Source organism: Triturus cristatus, chromosome 9 (assembly GCF_964204655.1).
Source record: "Triturus cristatus chromosome 9, aTriCri1.1, whole genome shotgun sequence".
Taxonomy (NCBI): domain Eukaryota; kingdom Metazoa; phylum Chordata; class Amphibia; order Caudata; family Salamandridae; genus Triturus; species Triturus cristatus.
Genome location: NC_140592.1, coordinates 611,250,317 through 611,273,612, shown reverse-complemented (window position 1 = coordinate 611,273,612; position 23,296 = coordinate 611,250,317). Strand labels below are relative to the sequence as shown.

The following is a 23,296-nucleotide window of genomic DNA, read 5'->3' as shown; positions in this document are numbered from 1 at the left end:
CGGTGCACCCGCAACTCTTGTAACCCATGCAGTTGGCTCTCAGCAGTCTGGAACCATGGCAGTAAATGAGGAATAAAAAAAATAAAATAAAAAAAATAAATAAAGCTCTTTTTCAGGTGATCACATTAGGTCTAGCTACGGCTTCGCTTTCAAACCAGACTTTTAAAAAAAAAAGATGTCTATTGGTGAGACCAGATGCAAATTGATTTTGAACCTTCTTAACATTAAAGATGATCAGCAATGATTGTCCCATTCCAAGGTAAATGCCATCACTAAATTGGGGATATGCCGTAAAATATGCTTGATCAATTGATTAGTTAGTACGCATAGAAACAGCATGAAATATATTTGCTCTAAGTTTGCATAGTGAACAGTTCTTTCTTATGCCTAAGGGATGATTTCTATGCATTAAGGTTATGTGTAATGTAATATAACATTCCTTACTTTAACTCAATAGTACTAATCATAGATGGATCACTTGTCATGGGACTATCAGCCTTGAAATTGATTAAAGGCTGAGACAACCTACAACGGTAGATCTCATCAACATCTGCTTGCACCAAAACCCCTGCACAGGATACAATAATCCCCTTAGCTGACCTACAGGTGCTAGTCACCATGGCATAAAGGAGAGTGCCTTACATTATAAGGATATTAGAAATCAGCAAGGACTTCCTTGACCACATAAATAAAGGAAGTTGAAAGCTATGTTCTTTTTATAAATCATGGAACTCTTAGGTGACTTGCAACTTCCTTGTAATGCAGGGCAGATGGTGTCTTACTCCTTTTAATGCATAACCACAGAATTACTTTTCCCTCATTAATCTTATATCATTGGTTTCTCGCTCTTTCACATGGGAAAATATTTTTGCAGATGTATGCAGGAACTGAGGAATCTTTAGTGCAAAATTTAACGCAGCAACCTGCATCTATTCATTTGTTGTACAAACATATTATAAGCATATCGCATTGAAAAAAATCTCTAGTTCAGAACCGGTGGTAACATGCAGTGATATTCCTACTTTTGTGTAATGAACAATAACTGTTCCTAAACATGAGTGTGGTGCCATAAATGTCTTCTTTCAGCAGCTACATCATTTTATTACATGTGACTAGTGATGTCACAACTATCTTGTAATAAGAAACTTAGTGAGAGGTTTTATACAGGGATTGAAGGCTTTCATGCATCAAAAAAGTACACATATTATACGTTCTTATGTATAAAGCACCAAACGCTATTTGGGAGAGGAGGAGTCCTCATCTTCTCATCCTGGTCTCTTGCTATATGACTTTGGACTACTCAGTGATTCATTTGTAATAAAATAAGTGCCAGAGCCCTCGTCAAGAAGCCAATGTGCCTTGCACCACCCACTACCCTTGCCACCGCTGCCAATGACAGAACCAACACAACTACTAACCATCACACTCTACAAGTGAGACAATTCAGACTATACCAGGCCACCAAAGCTATAAGAATACAGCTTGGGTGGGAGGGATCAGTCATTTTTTATGTACACTGAATTATTAAACAACTGTTGTTGTGCTCATCTCTAATTTAGACTAACGGCGCCACCATGTGCAGAATGTGATAAGTGCCAATGTTGACAATTAAGTGCCAGTGTCAAGCACTGGAAGCCACTGGCTAGAATTAAGCACTGGCTGTCCACCTGTATGGCTGTGGCAAGTTAAAGATATTTGCACAATCTAAATTTAGCAGCAAGCGGTGATGGGTAAGACAGGTGAAGCAAGAGAGTTTAATACCGGGGTGCAGCTCACAACACTGCTTGGAGCTGACGCTTTTGGCACTTCAATTAATCGTACAATTAGAGTTCAGAGACGCCTTGCTCCAGAGATGGATAGCTGCATTATTTTTATGCAGTGGTGACTAGGGAAGGCTGTGTTGTAAAATGTATTACATTTTTACTGCATCTGCGCAATACACTGTGGTCATCACATGTGAGTGAAGTGTGCGGAAACTTAAGCCGCATTTTAAGCAGTCAATTTCGTCGGTAATTTGTGCAAGTGGTGATTTCAGGTGGGCAGCAGCACTGTTTTTGGGGACCAGGACATAGTCTTTCATCCTAACACTTTGATCAAAGAAAGAGCTTGGAATACAGAAAGGGTAGAATAAAGGAGGAAGAGAAAGATAAGAAAACAATGACAAAAGTCAGAAAGCAGGGCTGACAACGAACCTGCAAGGCTAAGACTAAAGACACAGGCAGTGTAGGGAGGTGAAGGAAGGCAGGAGATGGAAACAAGACTCCTTAGCCTGTGTATTCGGCAGCCTAGCATTTGGCATCGTTGATAGCAGGTTCCTAAAACAATGGGCTTATTTACAAGCCCCTTGCGCCGACGGTGCGTCACTTTTAATATGGGAAAAAGTGACCTACCGGCGGCACAATGGGCTTGTAAATGAGCCCCAATGTTTGTACCCTTGCACTGTGTTTTTTTTTATTTTATAAACTAAGCACTGGAATGAGGGTTGGATCTCGATCTTAAGGGGTGGAGAGAAGTTTACATTTTCTATGTATTAGTTTGTGATCTGAAGGTTACAGCGGTTGTAACTGCGAAAGGCCCAAGGTGTCTCATTGGTAAGGTGAGACCTATTCACAATTGATGCGGCCTTTTCACGACTCAAAGTCAGCACCTGTGTCCAATGTTTCACCTTTTATTTGTACTACGACCGCTCTCGTGACCGTTATTCTTAAATGCCCATGTACACCATTTTACTTACTTCACTTACAACCTTCATTCTGGTCAGGGCTTTAAGTGGGATGAAAAAACTGATGGGGACTCTCAAAGGGGCGTGACGGATGTAATAAGGCTGTAGCTTAAAAACATCTATGCTTAGCTTAGTGTGCCCACCCCACTGGTATTTTGCAACTTCTGTCATTGCATCCAGATATATAATACAGTAACTGACATTAAACCTACAACAAACCAGTACTATTGGCTTTGTCAATGGGTGTTAGTTGCATAACATGAATAAGCAACAACCATGGCTTTGTAGTATAGCATATTGAAAGTGCTTCAGTTCTGAAACGGTGGGAATGTGAAAGATCTAAAACGAGTCTCTTTGAAGTTACATCAAAGGCACTGAAGGGTGGCACTGCTGCAGCGCTAAGATTTATTTTTTTCATCCTGAGGAATGGAGAGCCTGATAGCGACCCATCTCAGCACCTGCTTTTTAGAACTGCTGGTGCTGAGCACCGGCAAGACCCGGCCTACTTAAAGCCCCGATTCTGGTTCTTATAGGTTGGTGCTTGATAAAGGAAAAGCAAAAGAATCGGGGGAGTGAAGAAAGCAAAGAAAATGCACAAAGAAAATGCTGAACAAATCATGCCTGGCATTAAACAACTAGATATCTCAGCTTCGGAAGTTCAAAATTAAAAAAACACTGATAGAAACCGAGATGGAGGTAACCATGTCAACCAAAAAATTAAAAATACACAAAATTGGCAACAGTCATTAGGTTAGAACAGTTTTTCTTTTGCTTACCAGAGAACTGTACTACTTGTTTTAATTGGCTTTTGTTGGGTTTCCCAGTGTGTTACATAAGAGCCAGGTTTTCAGTATCATTACACATGATACATTTCTAGGCAAATAACTCAATCATCTGATTACAAGTTTTGTGGATGTGGTAGGTAAACGCTCCTCTCTCCACAAAAATCCTATTTGAGCACAGATCAGAATTGCAGCATTTGCGATAAACATCGTACCTCTGTAATTGTCCCTGTACAAACGTCAAAATAGCCAATGCGAACATTTACAGCGAAGAACAAGAGGCAAATTGCGATAAATCTATAATTTGCTGCAGAAGACACAAATTATGAAAGTGCTCTTCATATTGCAAGGTGGAATTTACAAGGAAAAAATCTGCAGCAAGCGCTATTTAATGGGTGTGGTAAACAACTCGGCCTTTTCCAGCCCCCTTGTAGTAATTGATCCCCAAATGCAGTGCTTAATTTGAGCCAGTGGTTTCCAGTAGTCAGCGCCGGCACTTAATTTTCAATACCAGCACTTAGACAAACAGCGCACCAAGTGGAAGACTGCCCTAACTTAGATATCAGCACAACAACATTTGTTAATTCAATATACATAAAAAACATATGGCACAACCCATTCTTATAGGTATGGGGGCCTCGAATAGTCTGAATTGACACCCTGCTAGGTTTGTGGTGGTGCTGTTATTGGCAGCGCTGGTAGGAGCAGTGGGTGGTGCAAGCAGCAGTGATCTTCTGAGGGGGCCCTGGCACTTACTATTTTACAAACTAAGCACTGCCTAAATAGTCGGCGGCTGCTCTGAATCCAGGCCCGGCTCCAGGAAATTTTAGTTGGGTGGGCCAAGGGTGCATTTGGGTGGGCCACTGCAGGCCCAATTTGTCGCTTCTTGTGGTAGCCTACAAGCCCTAGATTACATTATACTTACTTGCAAACAGTCACCATGATACAATGGATCAATTTTGTGTGTATACAGAGCATGTGGAGAGTTATTTGAAAGTAAGAGCAATGTCTGGACCTAAGTGCAAAGCCTCAAATTCCAACAGGCCAGGCTTCAAGACAAGTACTTCTAGGCCCGATTATCCACTTTTCTACCATCCCTCTCCTGTGCACCTTATCTCACAGCTGACCTTGGGCAACAGCCCCATATCAGCCACCATCCAGCTCTACTTTCATTATTCCTGTAAAAAACATGAGTAAAATCATCTTCAAACTAAAAAAATTGAATATAGCGGTAAATATATTTAGCACACACTTTAAAATATGTTCCACAGTTGCCCTAATGACCTGACTGCTAATTAAATAAAAACAGAAAGGCCATGACAGGGCTGATTTTAATGCTAGTGCTAAAGTCTTTTTTGGCGCCCCACCAATGACCTCTTTTTCCGCAGACACCATTACTACCACCCTCCACCAGTGCCCTTCATCTCTCTGTAGCCCCCTCTCATATGCATTTCATTTGTTGTCTAGCGCTACTCATATCAGTGTAGGGTGTCACAGTACTTTACATCACACACACATTATACAGCCCAAACTCTTTTTAGCAACATTAAAATAATGAAAGACTGGGGAATTTCTAACTATATAGTAACACAAAAAAAGTGAAGTTCTAACTATACCATTCATTGTTTGTATGCAGCTCTTTGATGACAGTTCATAGGTCACTGTCCTATGTTAGGATTGTAACTTCTGAACTGCAAGTAACACAAGAATCTCTGTGACAAAGGCAGTAACCCACTGAGCTATCTAAATAAAATACAGCGTATCTGCATTTCAAAACTACCAACAGGCAAAGGACTGCTCACCAGCAGGATCATTAATCACCAGTTCTCTGGACATCTTTTAATGTTGTCTTGCATCCATGGCATTGATAATGATAAAAACAATTTAAATGAAGCATACACAAAGTATGTGCCTTGCTGGGCCTGTGCAGATTTAAAAAATAAAAACAAACAGTGATACATTCTCTTACCAACTCCTTGTGTCACAGCCTGATCTGATAAGCAGCAGCAGGAGTCAGGAAAGGTGAATCCGAATAAACAATCTTCTTTTCTCCAATGCTGAATGGAAATATCCACGCAGGACGGGGGCAAAAGTTACTCGGGGCCAAATAAATAATTTATTCCCTTCGCCATGCCCCTATTGTACTTGCACGACACAGCCCACCTTTTCCTTAAGGAGTTGGGTGAATGGGAATGGCTGTGAGAGAGTCCAGGCTCAATCACACAACTCCCAGAATAGGAAGAAAAACAACGTTCTGAGGAACGTTTTAAATTAAAGTGCCCATTTTCTATTGGCCTTCATGTCCTCACTGCGAGGGCCAAGGATCCTGTTTGGGTTGGCCAGGCTCATGTTTGGTCGGGCCTGGCCCACCCGGCCCACCCTCTAGAACCGGGCCTGTCTGAATCTCTGACCACACTAACGTCAGGAGAGAGAAAGTGCGTGCGAGCGTGAACGTGTACGTCGGTTTGTCAGAACACGCTCACGCGCACCGTAAATATACCGGAAAGGACTGTTTCAAAATGATGAACTGCTGACGAGCACAATCTCCGCATACTTATTTTGAGGCCCTGCTGCCTGTGCAAAAAGCAGTCGATAGATGAAAGATAGAAGGAAGTTCCCAGAGGACATACGTTTAAGGTAACAACCTTGACCCAGTTCCAAGTCCTCCACACGAAAACAGCGAGAGCCGAATGCTGAGCAGAGGAAAGGCAGCACCAATCTATACTACGCTGCCTCCGCCAATGGCAGCCTTCAGAGCATTTATTACCGCCAAGCGTTGAAGCCAGGTAGCGTTAGCATTGGAATCTCGCATGATGAGCAAACGCGAGAGCTGCCCATCAGGATTAACAGTCCCGTCTGCATCGGTTCATCTCTGAACACCTTCACTGCGTCAGTGTGAGTTGAATCGAAAGGCCTTTCGGAATTTAAAAACTATTCATGTGCTGAATGTAGGGGTTGTGCCACCTTCCTCACAGAAAAGTACCAGTCAACATTTTAAGATTCTTCAGACGCCCTTGAAGTAAAATCGTCTGTATTCATTTTTAACGTGTCCTTTCTGTATTTATCTATTTCATTTTCAATCAGGAGTCATAAGGGCAGGGATGGCATAAAATCATCTCATCATGAGTTCATCTATATAGCCATGATCCTATGTAGACTTTGTGTGGCAGCTATGTGGAAAGACCCTAACCCGCCAACATTTCAACAATGGATGGCACGACTATTAGCAATATATGTATTAGAAAAAGCTTTGTATGACAAAAAAGGATGGAAGACACAACAGATGGGGAAACGGATATGGACACCAATTTCCGAGTGGAGAAATAGATTTGAAAACGATTGAAATAATCTATATAGAGATTTGACTATGCTTCAACCCCGTTTATTTTTGTATCTGCCATTCCGCTCTCTCTGCTGGTTTTTTTTTTATTTATTTATTTTTTTATTGTATAACTGGCAATGGAATCTGCCTAATGAAATGTATGAATTGATTTTCTCTTGCAATGACGAATAAAAAAAAAAAAAAAAAAAGTCATAAGGGCAGCTGTGGAGCACATTTTAAAGATTTTTCTTCAAACATTTAGGGGGAGATTTACTAAGATTTTGCGCAAAATCTTTTTTTCTAATTAACTATCCAGTGTTAAACTTATTAGCGCCAAAAAATAACTTAAAAGTAATGCAAAGCGCATTGCGCTGCTTCGCATTACTTTGCGCCGAGGGGGTGTGCCAAGGGTGGTGCATGGGCGTCCCCATGCAACCACCCAAGGTTTCTTACGCTGAACCCAATTTACTAAAAATAGTAGATTGAGTTTAGCGTGAGAAAACTGCGCCCTTTTATACTAGGTGCTGTAGTGACGGAGACACCCGGCCCGCACTGTGCAATGTATTTGTTCACATGCAGCCGGAGGGCGGGCACGCCCAAAGGTATATAATACAAGCATTGGCATAGCCAATAGGTCTCGCCTTTGGGGCCTTTAACCATGCTACAGTTAATGTTGTTGCACCAAGGATATTGTGCTGCATAACTAAATAGTTAAACGGTCCAAAAAGCGAGACCAATTGGTTATGCCAATGCTTGTTTTGTTTCCTGTAGGCCATTGTGTTAGTGACCCGTATTCATTGTTCCCTAGGGTTATTTAATACCCACACTCTTTTTTGTGATTTAGTTGTCTAATAAATAGGAAATGTGCAGGATTTTCATCCTCTTTCTCTCTCAGCGAGATGGCTCGACTTCACTGTTTAGCGACATATTTTAAATTTGAAAAAAATTGGGCAAGAACCTCAAGATCCTCTATTTAGCTAGGCTTTTAAATAGTCACTGCAATCAGTGGCAGGCTATAAAACATTGAGAGTTTTGTTGCTTTTAGTGTCACCATTCCAAGCGTTTCTTACATTCTCAATATTATGAATTCCAATCACAAACACATAAAATATCACAAATGAACAGAAACCGTGATATTGCGGAAAAATATACTGCCTAAAACTCTTGTCATTTCTTTATCGTCATGACTGCGCAAATCAAGGAGGCTGATAGAAGAAAAGTATAAACAATTATTGGCAAAGCCAATAGATCTTGCCTTTGGGACCTGTTGGCTTTGCCACTGACTTTGGAGATGCTGTTCAGCAGAGACATGATACTGAACAATGTGGCCAAAAGGTTAAAAAAAAAAATAATAATAGAAAAGAGCATAACTTCGTCATTTTCTATGGGCGCGCATGCTTGATAACGTATGCATGCAATGAATGATTATGCATGCAGCCTACAAAATGAAGCAGGCACCATTTGTTTTTATTATTTACTGATTTGAGATGGATCAGTAAATAAAAAAAATGAAAAAGGAGTTGCGTGAGAATGCCTTTCTTAAAGTGGAGGGAATGGCAGCAATTTGCTGTCTAGTCACCACTCCCAAAAAATTTAAAACTACAAAATAATTTTAAAAAAGATGGTGGCTGTGGAGCCCATATTAGGAGTAGGTGGGTCGGTGTGGACGGGGGTACTCAGGCAACGGGGAGTGGGTAGGAGGCAGAGAAAACCAGCACACAAGGGAAAGCAACATGGGGGGGTTGCACACAAGCGAGAAAGCAACATAGAGAGTGAGGGAGGCATGGAGATTGGTGGGGAGAAGCACACAAGAGAGAGTGCAAAATGAGGGAGGCAGCAACACAGAGGGCAGGGGCAGCTATCTGGTGGAGGGGAAGCGAACGAGCGAGGGTGCTTGAAAACACATGCACTCTAATGGGGTACTTAATCTAAAATAAAAAATTAGGTCTTTAAAATTGAGAAATAGAAGGATAGCAGCCAGCTGGTCAGAGAGATGGTAAAGAGACTTTGCTTCACTGGAGGGACAAATGCAAGTTGGACAAGCTGTGACAAGGAAAACCATCGACTAACAAGCAAGCAAGCAAGCAAGCAATCATTTGTTTGTAATCAATATGTGGCTGTAAGCCCCGGCAAATTCGTGGTATATTGGACTCGACCTAAAAAAGTCAAGAGCACGTGTGTGCGCATGTGTGTGTGTGATGGAAACATGATTAGGCTGTACTCTGAGAACCAGTTTGGAGTGTATGTTTTGCACTGACACATGGATATTTATTTTTGTTGTGGGAGGAGAGGAGTCTTCCAGACATTGTGTATGAGTTATATGTGTGTCACTCACAGGCGCATGGATGTTCCTGTTTGGTGTCTGAGTGGGGTGGTATGCATACTTCACAGTTGGGGCTGCTTGGAGATCGTGTGTATGGATGTGTGCTTATACAATGAGACGTGGATTTTCATGTGCTTGTGTATGTTTTGTACATGTAAGAGGGTAAAAATGCATTGCTTGTGCTTTGGGGACCTTTCCAGGGCTGTTTGTGCATTCACACATAGATGATCATGTACGTGTGTTTGCGGTGATCTGAGCTTGTACATCCAACAGTCAAGGGCTCGGATCGACCGCCGTGTGAGTAGGTGTGTGCTTGTGCACTTGTGTTCATGTGTATGTTTGTGTGTGTGTGTATGTGTGAGGGAAGTGTATATGGCCCAGACTCTGGGAACCCGTTTGGAAGACCTCTCTTTTAGTGTGTGGTTTTGAACTTATGCTGGTATCTGTCTGTGCGTGTGCCATCCGTGCCCTCGTCGCCAGGTTGCGGTGGCAGGAGACTATATTCATGGCACAGACTCTGAAGCAACGAGCAATCCTTGCTCCTGGTTCTCTGTGCACCCTTTGTCTGGCCGCTCTGCAGTGAGAGGTTCGTCTGACGTGTCTTTCGCTGGGGGATGCTGCGGTCCAGGATTTATGGAAACTCCTGTCAGAGGTTGTACTTTTAAGCAGCAGATTTGAAATAACAGGCGCTGCAATACGAGGGAAATGAATCTCACCTGAGCTGGGGGTCGCTAAGAAACGCCAAGAGAAAGAATTGAAAACAAGTTCACTTGAGACCCGCGTGGTGATCGAATGCCATTCCCAGAGATTACAAGCATGACTAACTCGTGTGAAGACTGGGGACTCACCTTACTTAATTACAAAGTTCTTGGAAGCAGACAGCATGCCGGCATCACTCAAAAACAAGCACGCGCGCATCGCGCTCACAAGTGGGGGAAAGTGGGAGGCACACAAAGCGTTTCCCTTGCGGGTGCAAGCCAGGGGCACCATGTGTTTGCAAGTTAATTACAAACATATGGTGTCAAAGCTCGCTCCCGCAAGGGATTTGCCTGACGTGCACGCGTTGCCATTGAAGGGCGAAAAGTGAATCAATTGCAAAAGGTCTTTTTTCCTATGCAGCGCATGCGCGCTGCGTAGGCGAGACCTAAAAAGGGAGCATGACTGCTGGGGGTCTTGGCTCACACTGAGATACTGTGTGCCTGTGGCGTTATTCAATAGTATAAGTTTGGGCCTACCTTGTCCGCGACGCAAGGCCCCTGGGTATTCCAAAATAGCACATTGGCAACAATGGTGGGTACCACCCATGCCTCTGCAGCACCCATTGAGCGGTCATCTGCTTCCTGACAGCGACGCACGGCGCGTCCCAGCCGCTGCGCACACACAGGGCGGTGCTCTAGGCCTGACGCGGCCGCAAAGACATCCGGAGCTGCGGGTGCCCACTCCGCGAGTGCTGCGGTTTTGACGTCTGGAGCTGCGGGTGCCCACCCCGCGAGTGCCAAGCAAGAGGGAAACTCCTGCAGCAGCACCGACCATGTTAGTGGAGAGAAGAGGATGAGCGCACGGCCCGAGTCACGGTCGCGTGACTCATCAAGGTGTGGCCTGCTCACCTGCATCACCCGGGGTCTGGCAGCGAGGTACTGGGAGGCCACACTGCTCATGACTGAGCCCCCCCTGTTTTTGGCCTGTTCTCCTGCCACATGCATCTGAGCCCCGCTGGCTGTGCCTGATGACTGGCATTCAGGCCAATAGACTCACCACGCCCTCTAGCGTCTGCACCAGTAGCGCTGGACACACTGAAATGAACCTTGGCAAAGGCAAATAGATACCTGACAGCTGTGGGTGGAGGAGGGGGCATTGGCCACGGAACGCTATCCCAGAGGCAGGTGCACCAGTGGTACACAGCAACAGAGGAGACTCAGCAGGTCATCAAGCATTAAGTCATCCTGTGCAAGACACCAGTGCGCGTACACATAGCAAGAGGAGGGATCAGCGCCCCAAATCTGGGTGAGGCAGGTGTCCCTGCACCCCTGCAGCAGGCCCCACAGCAAACCGTGCAGCAAGCCCCGCAGCAAGCACCGCCACAAGCGCCACAACACCCCGGCCATGCCACTGTGTGTCCCCTGCCCCCCTTCAGCGAGCTGGCTGATCCTGCCACAGCCGCATCGAGGTGGAAGTCGTGAATCGGCCGGTTCGACCACTACTTCATGGGAATAAGAGAAACTGATGGAAAGGTAAAGAGATCGCTGCTCATGTGCTACGGAGGGGGTGAGCTATATGACCTGTTTGAAACCTTACCGAACACCGAGGCTGACGATGATTATGATGCAGCAGTGGCAGCTTTAAACAGGCACTTCGACCCTCCAATCCACCCCGATTTTGAGAGATTTAAGCTACGTCAAGCAAGGCAAGGGGAGACAGTATCGATCAACATCTTCTACGCCCGGTTAAGGAAATTGGCAAGTTCATGCACGCTGCATGACCAGAGAGAAGAAATCAGGGCACGAGTCATACAGGGTTGCCGGTCGGTAACACGGTGCTGCCTGATACTCAGGCAACCAGGCATATCGCTGGATGAAATCCTGGTGTTAGCAAGATCACATGAGCTGTCGAGCGCCCAGGCTGACGAAATGGAGGCAGCCCTCAACTGTCACCCAAGCCTTTCAGGACCACCTCGACCACCAGCGATAAAGGAGGAGAGAATTGACGTCATTCAGAGATGCCCCGCTGCACCGCGAGGGAATGGGAGGCCACTGCTGAAGGGCATCTGCGGAAACTGCGGCCTGGAATACCAGCCAACAGGGCCATGCTTTGCAAAAGGGAAGACCTGCTCCTGTTGGAGGCAGCCCTCAACTGTCACCCAAGCCTTTCAGGACCACCTCGACCACCAGCGATAAAGGAGGAGAGAATCAACGTCATTCAGAGATGCCCCGCTGCACCGCGAGGGAATGGGAGGCCACTGTTGAAGGGCATCTGCGGAAACTGCGGCCTGGAATACCAGCCAACAGGGCCATGCTTTGCAAAAGGGAAGACCTGCTCCTGTTGTGGAAAACGAAACCATTTTGCCAAAGTGTGCAGGAGTGGACGGTCGAGAGCCAACACCTCCGGACAGTGAGGAATGTCGACGGCAGTCCGACAACTAACACTGGAGTACCCCCTGGTGCACGCAGACTCCACCCCACCAGGATACGGCATGGGAGTAGACGACAATGACTTGTTTGTGGTGTCATTTGTGAGTCGGGAAGGCTAGCTATGGACAATATTGATAGGTATGGGAATTGACCGTTGCTTAGCATATTTTTTAGCAGATCTTCATAAGGATCTTTATGCCAGGGTTAGAGTCAGCCAAGATGGCAAATGCACTAAGCACTTTAAAATTGACAAAGGGGTACGACAGGGCTGTATTTTAGCCCCTTTGCTTTTTACACATTATATAAATAATTTAAACCCCTCCCTTAGCACTGCCACTTTAGATATTCCACATATAGGAGACAGGGCTATTGCTGCACTCCTATACACTGACGATGCAGTTTTTTTGGCCTGCAGAGACATTTGGATTCCTTTGGGTCCTTTATGCAATCCCTGGACCTTATTGTTAATAAAACCAAATCGCACACGATGACAATGGGCCAGAAGCCAAACAAATCCAAATCTTTTCATTGTGAAGGGGTTGAGTTGTCAAGGGTTTCCTCTTTCTCCTATTTGGGAGTTTTATTCGATGAGAGAGGCTCCTGAACTCCCCAGTTAAGGGCCAAAAAACTTGCATTGTCTAGGTCCAAAGCTGCTATACAAGGTTTTGTATCCCGACTAGGAGCGAAACCCCTTGAAGCTTTGCTCAAAATTTATAGATCTAAAAGTATTGCTATAGCAAGGTATGGGTCTGCGATTTGGGGATACAAAGCTGTAGTAGAACTTCAGCAAGTTGAAAATAAATTTGAGATATCTCCTGGTGGTTCCCGAATCTACCCCTACCTATGCTATTCACCAAGAGTTGGGTAGTGGTTTTGTTGAGGTCCAAATTGGGCTAGGTCCTGTGGTATGTTGGCTAAAGACATTGATTAATATGGAACTGGCACTGAATAGAGAAATTATCAGGGACTGTATAGAGCTGGACAATGTAAGTAAAATCTAGTGGATACAATGTCAAGTTAATGCTAGGTAAAATGGAAGGACCAGAACTTTTTGCCACCTCAGAAAAGCTAGTGAAAGAGGACCTGGCATGGGTTAAAGTACAATTTGTAAGCGTGCTGTCTGCAGAGAGAGGTGTTGGAGATTATGAAACCCACGGCGAAAGCCCATTTCCTGTTAAAGACAGTGCCACGGATAGAACCATACCTGACAATTGTGACAAAACCTTTCCACCGATTTCTTCTAACGAGGTTCCGTTTCAATCTCATCCATTGTCTTTTAGCAGATGTACAGGGGTGGAGTAGGGTAAATGAATTAGGCCCCTGTACATGCGACAATTTTTCAACACAGGATACCTTACATTTTATAATGTTTTGTGAGCATTTTAGCCCCATGAGGAGAACGTTTTTAAGTCCTTTGTTAAAGGGGAGGGGTTTTGTGCAAGTTAGACCTGCCTTACTATATTTGCAGCTGTTAAATAACCCCTGGGAGATTTTTAATGTTGCACATTTTTTGGTGGCGGTAGTTAGACATATGACGAAAGGGTGCTAGTAATTTTAAATTGTTGTTTGATTTTATATATTGATAACATTGTTTTATTGCTTGATTAATGAATTATAAGTCAACTCTTTTTGCCGGTATTTTTTATTGTTTGTATGTGGTATATTTTATTGAATTCAGAATGTGTTAATATGATCTTATGTACTTTTCGTATGAAAATTGTTATTTGTGGTATACTTTTATGGCTTTTACTAGCCGAATAAAGTGGTTTGAACTGAACTGAGTTGGGAAGGCTTGTGTAGTAGACCTCCACCCATGTGCTCCATCATGGTAGTGGGATCCACCGTCAAGGCGCTCATAGACACCGGTGTCTCGGTGAATGTCATGGACAGTGACCAGTATGAATGACTTTCCGTGTGACCACTGCTATCACCCTCCAGCGCAGAAATCTGCACATATAAGGGGACCGAGCCAATCCCCCTGCGAGGAGTCATGGAAGTCGAAGTGACCAGCGAAGGACATCGCACCCATATGCTCTTCCAGGTCACGGAAGGGAAAAGGGGCACCCTCCTCAACTGCCATACAGCAGAAGACTTGGAGCTAGTCTTTTTTGCAAACCAGATACACAATCTGCATGCCCACGACATTCTTAAGGAATTCCCGACGCTGTTCAAGGGCCTCGGTTGCCTCAAGGGAAAGCTGTTCAAACTCCACATCGATCCAACGGTCAAGCCGACTGCACTACGGCACAGGAGAGTGCAGTTCCACCTCCGCCCCCAGGTCGAAGAGGAACTACAGAAGTCAGAACAACTATGGGTAATCAAAAATGTGTCTGGCTCCACCCCGTGGGTATCGCCACTGGTCATCGCCCCCAAGCCAAAACAACCTGGGGCGATTCACGTATGTGTGGATATGCGCCTTCAGAACGGCACATCACGCCCACTATGGACGACATAGGGGCAGACCTAAACAGGGATAGGTGGTGTACAAAACTCGACCTCAACACTGGCTACCACCAGCTTGAACTACACCCGAACAGCAGAAACAACACCACATTCTCTATGCATGTGGGACTGTGGAGGTACAAGCGCTTCGGGGTGTCGTCCTCAGCCAAAGTGTTCCAGAACATGATTCGAGAGACACTATCGGGGCTCGAAAGAGTTATCAATCTGAGCAATGACATCCTTATGTTCTCAAAGATGCTGGAGGATCATCACTTGCATAAAAGCAACACTCTACAATAGCTCACAGATAGTGGTTTAACTCTCCACCATGCCAAGTGCTCGTTCTATCAGGAATCAGTGGAATCCTTTGGTTACATCTTCTCTCGAGTTGGGCTCCAAGAAGACTCAAAAAAGGCAGCAGCCATACGCTCAGCTCCAAGGCCCACGTCGCCCACAGAGGTCTGCAGCTTCCTGGGCATGGCCACATATTGTGGCCGTTTCATCCTGAACTTGGCATCCCTCTCAGAACCCCTCAGGAACCTCACAAATTCCGGAGTACCCTGGACATGGACTGCGAAAGAAGACGCCACATTTCACCCTGTTAAGGAAGCCCTGCTGGATAAGTTGGTTGTAGCGTATTTCCAACCCAACATAGGCACCGAGGTGGTGGTGAATGCCAGCCCCATAGGATTAGGAGCCGTTCTTCTTCAAGAAACATCGGCCAAGGAGTGGGTACCGGTAGCCTATGCCAACAGAGCCCTGACAGAGACCGAGATGCGCTATGCCCAGATAGAAAGGGAAGTGCTGGCAACCATGTGGGTATGTCATCACTTCCACTTATATCTCTACGGGCAGGAGTTTCGTGTGGTGACAGACCCCAAGCCACTAATCCCTCTCTTTGCCGGTACCACCCGTTTGGCACCTCCCCGAATTGAGAGATGGGCCATCCAACTGCAGGCTTACCGGTTCAGTGTAGTCTTTCACCTCAGCATCAACAACCCCGCTGATTTTCTGTCGCTGAACCCTGCCAAGATCATGTTGGTCAGCCAATCAAGTGACGAAGACAACACTGAAGAATTTGTCTGAATGGTGTCACAAGAGGCTTGCCCACAAGCACTGACACTTGAAGAAGTCGGGAGAGCCTCCGCGGACGACGAGGGCTGACCAAGGTGAGGAGAACTCTTGTCAATCGGAGCTGGCAGCATTTTCTGGATGGGGCCAGGGCATTAACAGGAGAGGAAAGAATGTCATACCAACACCTGTGGAGATCCCCCAGTGAGCTGAGTGAAGGATCACATGGAGTAGTCCTATGCAGCACCACCATAGTGATTCCCCGGAGCCTTCAGAGGAGAGTAGTCGAGCTGGCCCATGTAGGGCACCTGGGGATAGCTAGAACAAAGACCCCTCTCAGGAACAAGGTGTGGTTCCCTGGCATGGATGCCTGTCACTCCTGTAACATCACTAGCAAGGACCCAGCTCCGCATCCTATCATCACAGAGGATCCCTGCAATGAGCCCTGGACAAATGTCAGTATTGATTTTGGATCATTCCCAGATGGGAGGAGTACACTTGTCCTCTTAGACTCTCATTCCAAATTCGCCATAGTGGAGGTAGTGTCGTCAACCGCATTCCCTCAAGTCAGGATCACCCTGGATTGCATCTTCACAATGATATGGCTACCAAAAGAAATCAAATCGGTCAATGGGCCGCCCTTCCAAGGGAGGGAGTTCCAAGAGTACATGGCGTCTTATGCCATTCAACATCGCAAGATTATGCCACAGTGGCCGCAGGTGAATGGAGAAGTAGACCGCTTCATGCGGACTCTGAACCAAGCTCTGAGGATCGGAGTACAGAAGGGGAAGACGCAGAGCAGTGCCTACAACAGTTCCTAAGAGCGTATCGACAGACACCGCATTGCACGACACAGTGTGCCCCATCTCACCTGCTGTTCAGGAAAGCCCAGAGGGATAGTATTCCAGCAGACCCATCATGGGGTCCAAGAGATCTAGATCAAGAGGCCGTGCAAGACAGACGACGACCCACCACTGAGAAGGCAAGCCAAGCGCGCAAGGCACTGGCGACCGACATCCGTGTGGGAGACAGTGTCATTGTCAAAGTACGGTACCCCGGCTGGAAGTATCACACCCCATATGAACCGGAAGTGTGGCTGGTCACAGAGGTGCAAGGGACGATGGTGTCCGCGCGCCATGGACATCGAACAATAGCCAGGAATATCTCCTGGTTCAAAAAGGTAAATGCTCGGTCATATGGAGAAGATAGAGGGGATGAGGGAGGAGAAGAAGGATTGCCATTCACCCCGAACACTCCAGATGGAAGTGGAAACAATGTGCCGAGGCACCAAGTACCCTGGCGGCGGAAGAACAGATAGTCGCCCATCCGAATACATCGGCATCGGTGGATGACACTGCAGGAACAGGGACTACTAACAACTCCCGGAGCCAGAAGTATGGTCTCCGGCTGAACCCTGCACCCAGCTAGAGGCTTCGGGACTTTGCATGCTAAATGACTAAAGAAGGGAGCATGAGAAGCCTGTAGCAACATAGCTAAAGGAAAGGAGGGATGTACTGACGGAGCCACCCGGCCTGCACTATACAATGTATTTGTTCACATGCAACCGGAGGGCAGGCAAGCCCAAAGGCATATAATAAACGGGCGCATGATTGCTGGGGTCTTGGCCCACACTGAGATACTGTGTGCGTGTGGCGTTATTCAGTAGTATAAGTTTGGGCCTACCTCGTCCACGACACGAGGCTTGTGGGTATTCCAAAATACCACAGGTTCAAGGAAGGAGAAATGCTTTCATTTCTCCTTCCTTTTCTGACTTTACATGTGTGCTGCACTGTGAAGCAGGTATGCAAAGTGGGAATAGCTTTGCATTGTGCCTAGCATAGTATACACTTCCTGTACAAAACATATGCTATACTCATGCACACACCCTAGTGCTGCAGCGCTAAGGTGTGTGCATGGCTCACAGCAGCTGAAATCAGCGAAAGGGATTAAAATATGGCGCTCTCGTGCTCCCTCCCTGTCGCACAATGCAGCGCAGCCTCGTGGGGGGCTGTGGTGCGTTGCACAACTTTTTTGTAAATCACCCCCTTACTGTTTACATATATTCTGATTTAAGGTTGTATGGGCTTTTGTGGTTGGTATCTTACTTCCGAAAAAGCTATTTATTGATTGATAGATTGATTGACACTGTTTAAAGTATGTACTAAAAATGAAATTTTTTTTGGCTTTGGGTGATTTTTCAAGTTCCTTTATTGGCAGAGACTGTAAAATATCAGTAAAAAACTAGCCAGGTGGCATCCTAAGGTGAATGGCCGAAATATGGTGTTAATCATGCTGATGGGGGCCACCGGGATCTGATTTTCATCCGCAAAGTTTGTTGAAGACAAAGCGAGGAAAATGCATAAGACGGAGAGAGGAGGAGGGATGAATGACAGCAAAAGATGAGAAAGAGAGAAAGCAGGGTTGGCTAAGAACCTGCAAGAGTGAGTTAAAAGAGACAGGAAGATCAAGGTTATGTAAGAAAGAGGAATGAGAAGGACTCAAATCCGGGAATCCTTCATATTCTGTACAGCATTCAAGTGGCTGTTCATGCTTGGATGAAAACAGTGTTTAGTTTGAGCCAGTGGGTGCAGCTGGGGGCCACCGGCACTCATTTTTGGGGACCCACATTTATTTTGCCTCATCAGATATTGACCTCGAATGAGAGAGGGAAAACACACGAAGAGAAAGGAAGTAGGAAGAGAAATATGGAAAACCCTGCACAAAGACCGTGAGAAGTAAAGAGGTAGGGAGTGAGGGATAGTGAGTGGAAGAGCCATGAGGTTAATTCAATGCTATGCAGCCTTGGTATTTGGTCCGTGTACATTTCAAAGCAAAGGCTGAGGGTTTCTGAGCACAGCTTTCGGTACTGGTACTCATACAGTTACAAATGAAGCACTTGAAGCAAAGACACCCAGGTTTGCCCTCCAAGCAAGCACACTCAAAATAATAACATTAATTTGTTACAGGAATGATCAAGTAATTAAATAGCCTGGTTGTAGCGGGTCGAAGTGAAGCAAGGGGACACTGCTTGATTTCAGGAAAGGTTTTATTGTTTTTAGGGCTCGAGGGGGTCTTTGGGTATTCCTGTAGTACGGTAACGGTACTTCGGGGTGACGAGAGTCCGGGTTGGAGCGGCTGAGTCTCTCTCTCTGGCTCCGGGTCTTCTCCAGGTTGTCGGATCTCTCGAGGGTGTCTCCCCGGTCAGGAAGGGTCCCGTAAGGAAAGAAGAGATAGGGGGTGTCAGGAACAGGAACGATAGTGTCACACTTCAGGGAGAGGGAGTGAGGAATCACACGGTGCTCTCGTTAATCGACCCAGGCAGTGGTACGTCGTGAGGAAGGTGCTCAAGGGAGGGGAACACACTCTGAAGCTGGTGTCGTTAACAAAAGGATAGGCGGTCGTGTGTCTCAGGGGGGTTTGAATCCCTTTCGTCCCACCCACGCTCTGACTCGACCCCGTACCTGTTGTAGCCACACTTCCCTTGAAGTGTGGCACGGGGATTCGCCGGTACGTTGGCCTCCAGGCACTGCTGACAGTCCGTCTGCTTCGTCCTCGTCTCCGCCTCGACTTCCTCGTCTCCCACGCTCTCTCTCTCTGTACTCCTTCTCGCCTCTCGTCTCGTCTTTCTCCTCGCCTCTGGGTGTAGAACACACCTCCTCACCATCCGTCTCGGCTACTTCTGGTTCCGGACCACTGACGTCATCGTAGGAGGCGTGTCCGGGGTGAAACTCGGTCCAGTTAAAGAAACAGTCCCCTTGACTGGTTCCCGCTTCGTTTTGTCGATACCAGGGGGTTGTCCGTTCCCCGTCCGGCTGTGGGGGAAGAGAAGAAAGAGTTGTCCCACTAGTGTTGGGGTCTTGGTCCCACCTGACCTTGTCACACTGGTATCGAGAGGAAATATTTGTGTTGGTAGCTGTGCATCTGTTTATTTGCTTTTCTGTAAGGATTTTCAATGGCACAGAGACAACTGTAGCTTTCTATACTCAATGCTGAATTTCCATAGTGAAGAGGTCTAAATATTTTGTTCTCCTGCTCAAAAGCACTTATTGTGCTTGGTGAGGAGCAATTCTTCAGTAGAATTTGGCTGTCTTCCATCATGGTGGCTTTTTTTATGTTACTTGCTCACTTTGCTACTGGATTTAAGCTAGCCTGGCTTATGAAGGGTGTTACCCCGAAACCGTTCCAGGATGCTTGTTTCTGGTTCAGGGAAGACCTGTCTTGGCAGTTCAGGCTGGACTGTTCCCATGAGGCACAGGGTCAAGACTGATTTGCATATGGCTGGGTCTGAACTGAGGTGGTGAAGTCAGCTAAAGAACGTTGATGGATTTAACCCAGATCTGTGACTGGGGGTGAGAGTCTAAAAAGTTTCAGCGCTCCGTCCATCATCTCTCTGTGTTTGCCTTTTTTGTATGTTGCCTACTGAACAGATGCACAGATTCCACTTGGGCTGTATTTTTGTATTCTTTTACACAAATGCATTTCCCATAAAATAAATTGCTTATGAAGGGCAAATAAATGGATACAGAAAAACACACCTCTCTAGCTCCAGGCAGGTAAAGGACAATGGCCTCTCCTGAGCCTGCAATATAGATTTCTATGCTCCAAGTTTTTACCAGTAATTTCGATGATACGTATGTATGTACATACTATTTGTATAGCGCAAACCTAGCCAATAGGCAGTGGAGCGCTGTGAATGGTCAAAAGCAACCATAACGTCAAAGATTAGGTGGAGAGGAAATTGCACTGCGGTTGGTTAATGCATTATGATCTGCTGTTCGTTAAAGAAGTGAATCTTCAACTGTTTTGCAAATTGCAGCAGTTTTGTGACGATACTGGTGGATACAGGGATGCTGTTCTAGATCCTGAATTCCCAGAGGGAAACACCTACTTCTTAGTCTGCAGTCTGATGGTGTCCTGACTGCAGATCTACCATAAACAGTGAGTATTTCACCAAGAAGCGGGTTTGGGGAGTGGTTATGATATGGCAAGTAATTAAAACTTGCCCACTACAAATCCATATCAAGTGCAATAAAAATAGAAATGGCATATTATCACCATGTAAGCCACTCGAAAAGCGAGCAGGTCTTTATCAACCCCTCCTCCCCAGAATGAAGGCACAAGCTGTTTGTGGACACGTTTTATCGCATTTCACTTAACCTCTTCTGTGCCCATGACGAGATAGTCTCGTCATGGAGCACGGTCGTGCTGTGCCCATGACGAGACTATCTCGTCATGAACCCCACCCACTAATGAAGCGCCCGGCACAGGAGGGGGAAAGGGCGTGGCACAGAAGGGGTTAAAATGCCTAATATCTACAATTTGCACAACCTCTTGGCACAAGTGGACATCTCTCTTAGAAAAGAGTATCTGGTGCTTTAAAAAGCCCTTTAAGGGGGCAGCGACTTCCATTATGCAATATTATTCCCTCCCGTCAATGTATTGCAAACAATGTCTGAGAATATTAAATGTTCTTAATTAGTGGTTTTAAATCAGAATTTTCATGAAATCTTGCTTGACAGCCCTAGTCCCTGAAAGGGCATTCATTAAATAGCCATTTTTATTTATTGTGTGGCAAACCAATGAAGCCTGGCGATCCCCAGGAGTTGATACAATTTTTCAAAATGTGCGAGAGGTGACCTCAGATGTCAATAAATAACGTTTTTTTTTCCAGGGCCAGCATTTTGTAATGGGTGCCTGCCCCGCTTGTATGCCATCCTTACCATGCCATGGGTGTATCTGCAGTGATAGCTGTTTTGGATGCAATGATGGCAGTGCTTTTTGGTAGTATATTTCCTGCAGATGTGGCAACTGTTTTCCCAGTAGTTATCCTGCTATGATTCTGGATGTGCATATTCTGGTTATCCTGCCTTATTGGCATTTGAGTTTGCAGTTATTGTCTGTGGAGGGTGTTGTGGCCGCTGCGTTGGTGGAAGTCATAAATGGGCAAGTACACTGACTAAAATTGAGTCTGTTACACTTGGATTTCTAGAAACAAAATGTAATGGTAAAATGTATTCCCAAACACAAAATTTTCTCTGGTCCATTACCAACTTATCTACTGTACATTGCAGAAACTGCTAGTATGCATCAGTAATAGAAGAGAGTGGTGCTGTACGCAATCTTTCAATGCCACTTTGCCCTGCAGCCTTGAATAACTTTAGTATTTGGAGGACATAGGTCATGGAATATAATTGTAAAGAGTGGAATGTAGGGATACTATAGCCTGCTCAGTATTCAGTCATAAACTTTTGTCCAGATGAAACAAGACATATAGAAACACCAAAGACTAAAATCTAGAGCACATTGTGCAAGAGAAAAAAATGAGAAACATTTTGTTTTTGAAAGAAATGGGGTTACTGGTTGAGGATAAGGGTGGGCAGAACTCGTGGAGTTTCACTCCGCGGAATTCCTCAGAGCTACATAAAACTGTGAGATTCTACAGAGTTTCGTGAGCAGGTGGAATTCCATATACATCATACTGTGTGGATTCTATATTCCTACAGACTGCCCCCCTTACGGTGCATATTTAGGCTGCTTGTATTGCGACTATAGCGAGTACTCCTCTATTCAGTATACATCAAACAGCGTCCCCAGCCTCCAAATCCAGAGACCTCTCCTAACTGTGCAGATAGCTCCTGTGTTTATGCATGCGGGCCCCCAGTGCTTTCATATGGAGACTACTCAGAGTCCCCATTCATTTTGTGCATATGAAGGCCACCCATGCCTTCTGCCCATTCTGTGCTTTCATAAACAAACCTCTCCCTTCCAGTCGTTGCGTCACCTACCAGCCAACAACACTGTATGGCTAATATCCTTCTCACGGCCAATGCTGCATTGCTGACCGCCTTACAACTTACAGACTCGATAACACAGACATTAGGAGAGTGCACTCATCCCCAGGGAGCACTTCTAGGCCTTTATGTTTCTGTGAATGGTTAAGAATTCCCTTCCAGTGAATGCTGGAAAATACACACATGCACGTACACACACACGCACGCACGCACACAAACACACACACACACTTGCATACTTACTTACAGGTAGGTATAAGCCGGATCGAAACACAACAAACATGTGTGCATAGTTACACATTTTGTAAAACTAAAATCAGTTGGATTTGCTTGGGTAAATGTGAGCACATTAACAGCAGTACTGCTGCCTGTCATATGGGACTTTTAAAAATAGACTTTCAAGGCCTGCCACTCATGGCAGATATCCACATGTTATGTTGGTCCAATAAAGGAGGTGCTGAGCAGCATAATTTGTAAAATAAGAAGTGCCGGGGTCTTGTAATAAGGCCACTGCAGCTTGCACCACACATTGCCCCAGCCATGCTGCCAATGATAGTAACAACACAACTACTTACCATCACATTCCTACAACTGTGTTGCAGGCTGGTTTATGTGTTATATATATTTATTATTCTTTCCAAACATAGACACCTGCGTCAATGCGCTGGCAGCTCAGAATTATGTGCTGTCCTCCATACATAGTTGCTATAAGTCT

General features: G+C 45.6%; 1 protein-coding gene across 9 annotated transcripts in view; it reads right to left on the bottom strand.

Annotated features, from left to right (window-relative positions):
* LOC146798382 (leucine-rich repeat and fibronectin type III domain-containing protein 1-like protein) overlaps nucleotides 1-23,296 on the bottom strand; it is a 2,623,090-nt gene that overhangs the window by 1,855,620 nt on the left and 744,174 nt on the right. For 5 of the 9 annotated variants that reach the window (XM_085625640.1, XM_085625644.1, XM_085625646.1 and 2 more), the window contains exon 1: nucleotides 5,474-6,234. The exons of 1 other annotated variant lie outside the window; for it this stretch is intronic. The gene's annotated coding sequence lies outside the window, so the exon portion shown is untranslated. Of the gene's footprint in view, nucleotides 1-5,473; nucleotides 6,239-23,296 lie in introns of those variants that run through there. 3 more of the 9 variants (XM_085625645.1, XM_085625643.1, XM_085625641.1) reach the window with 1 other exon arrangement.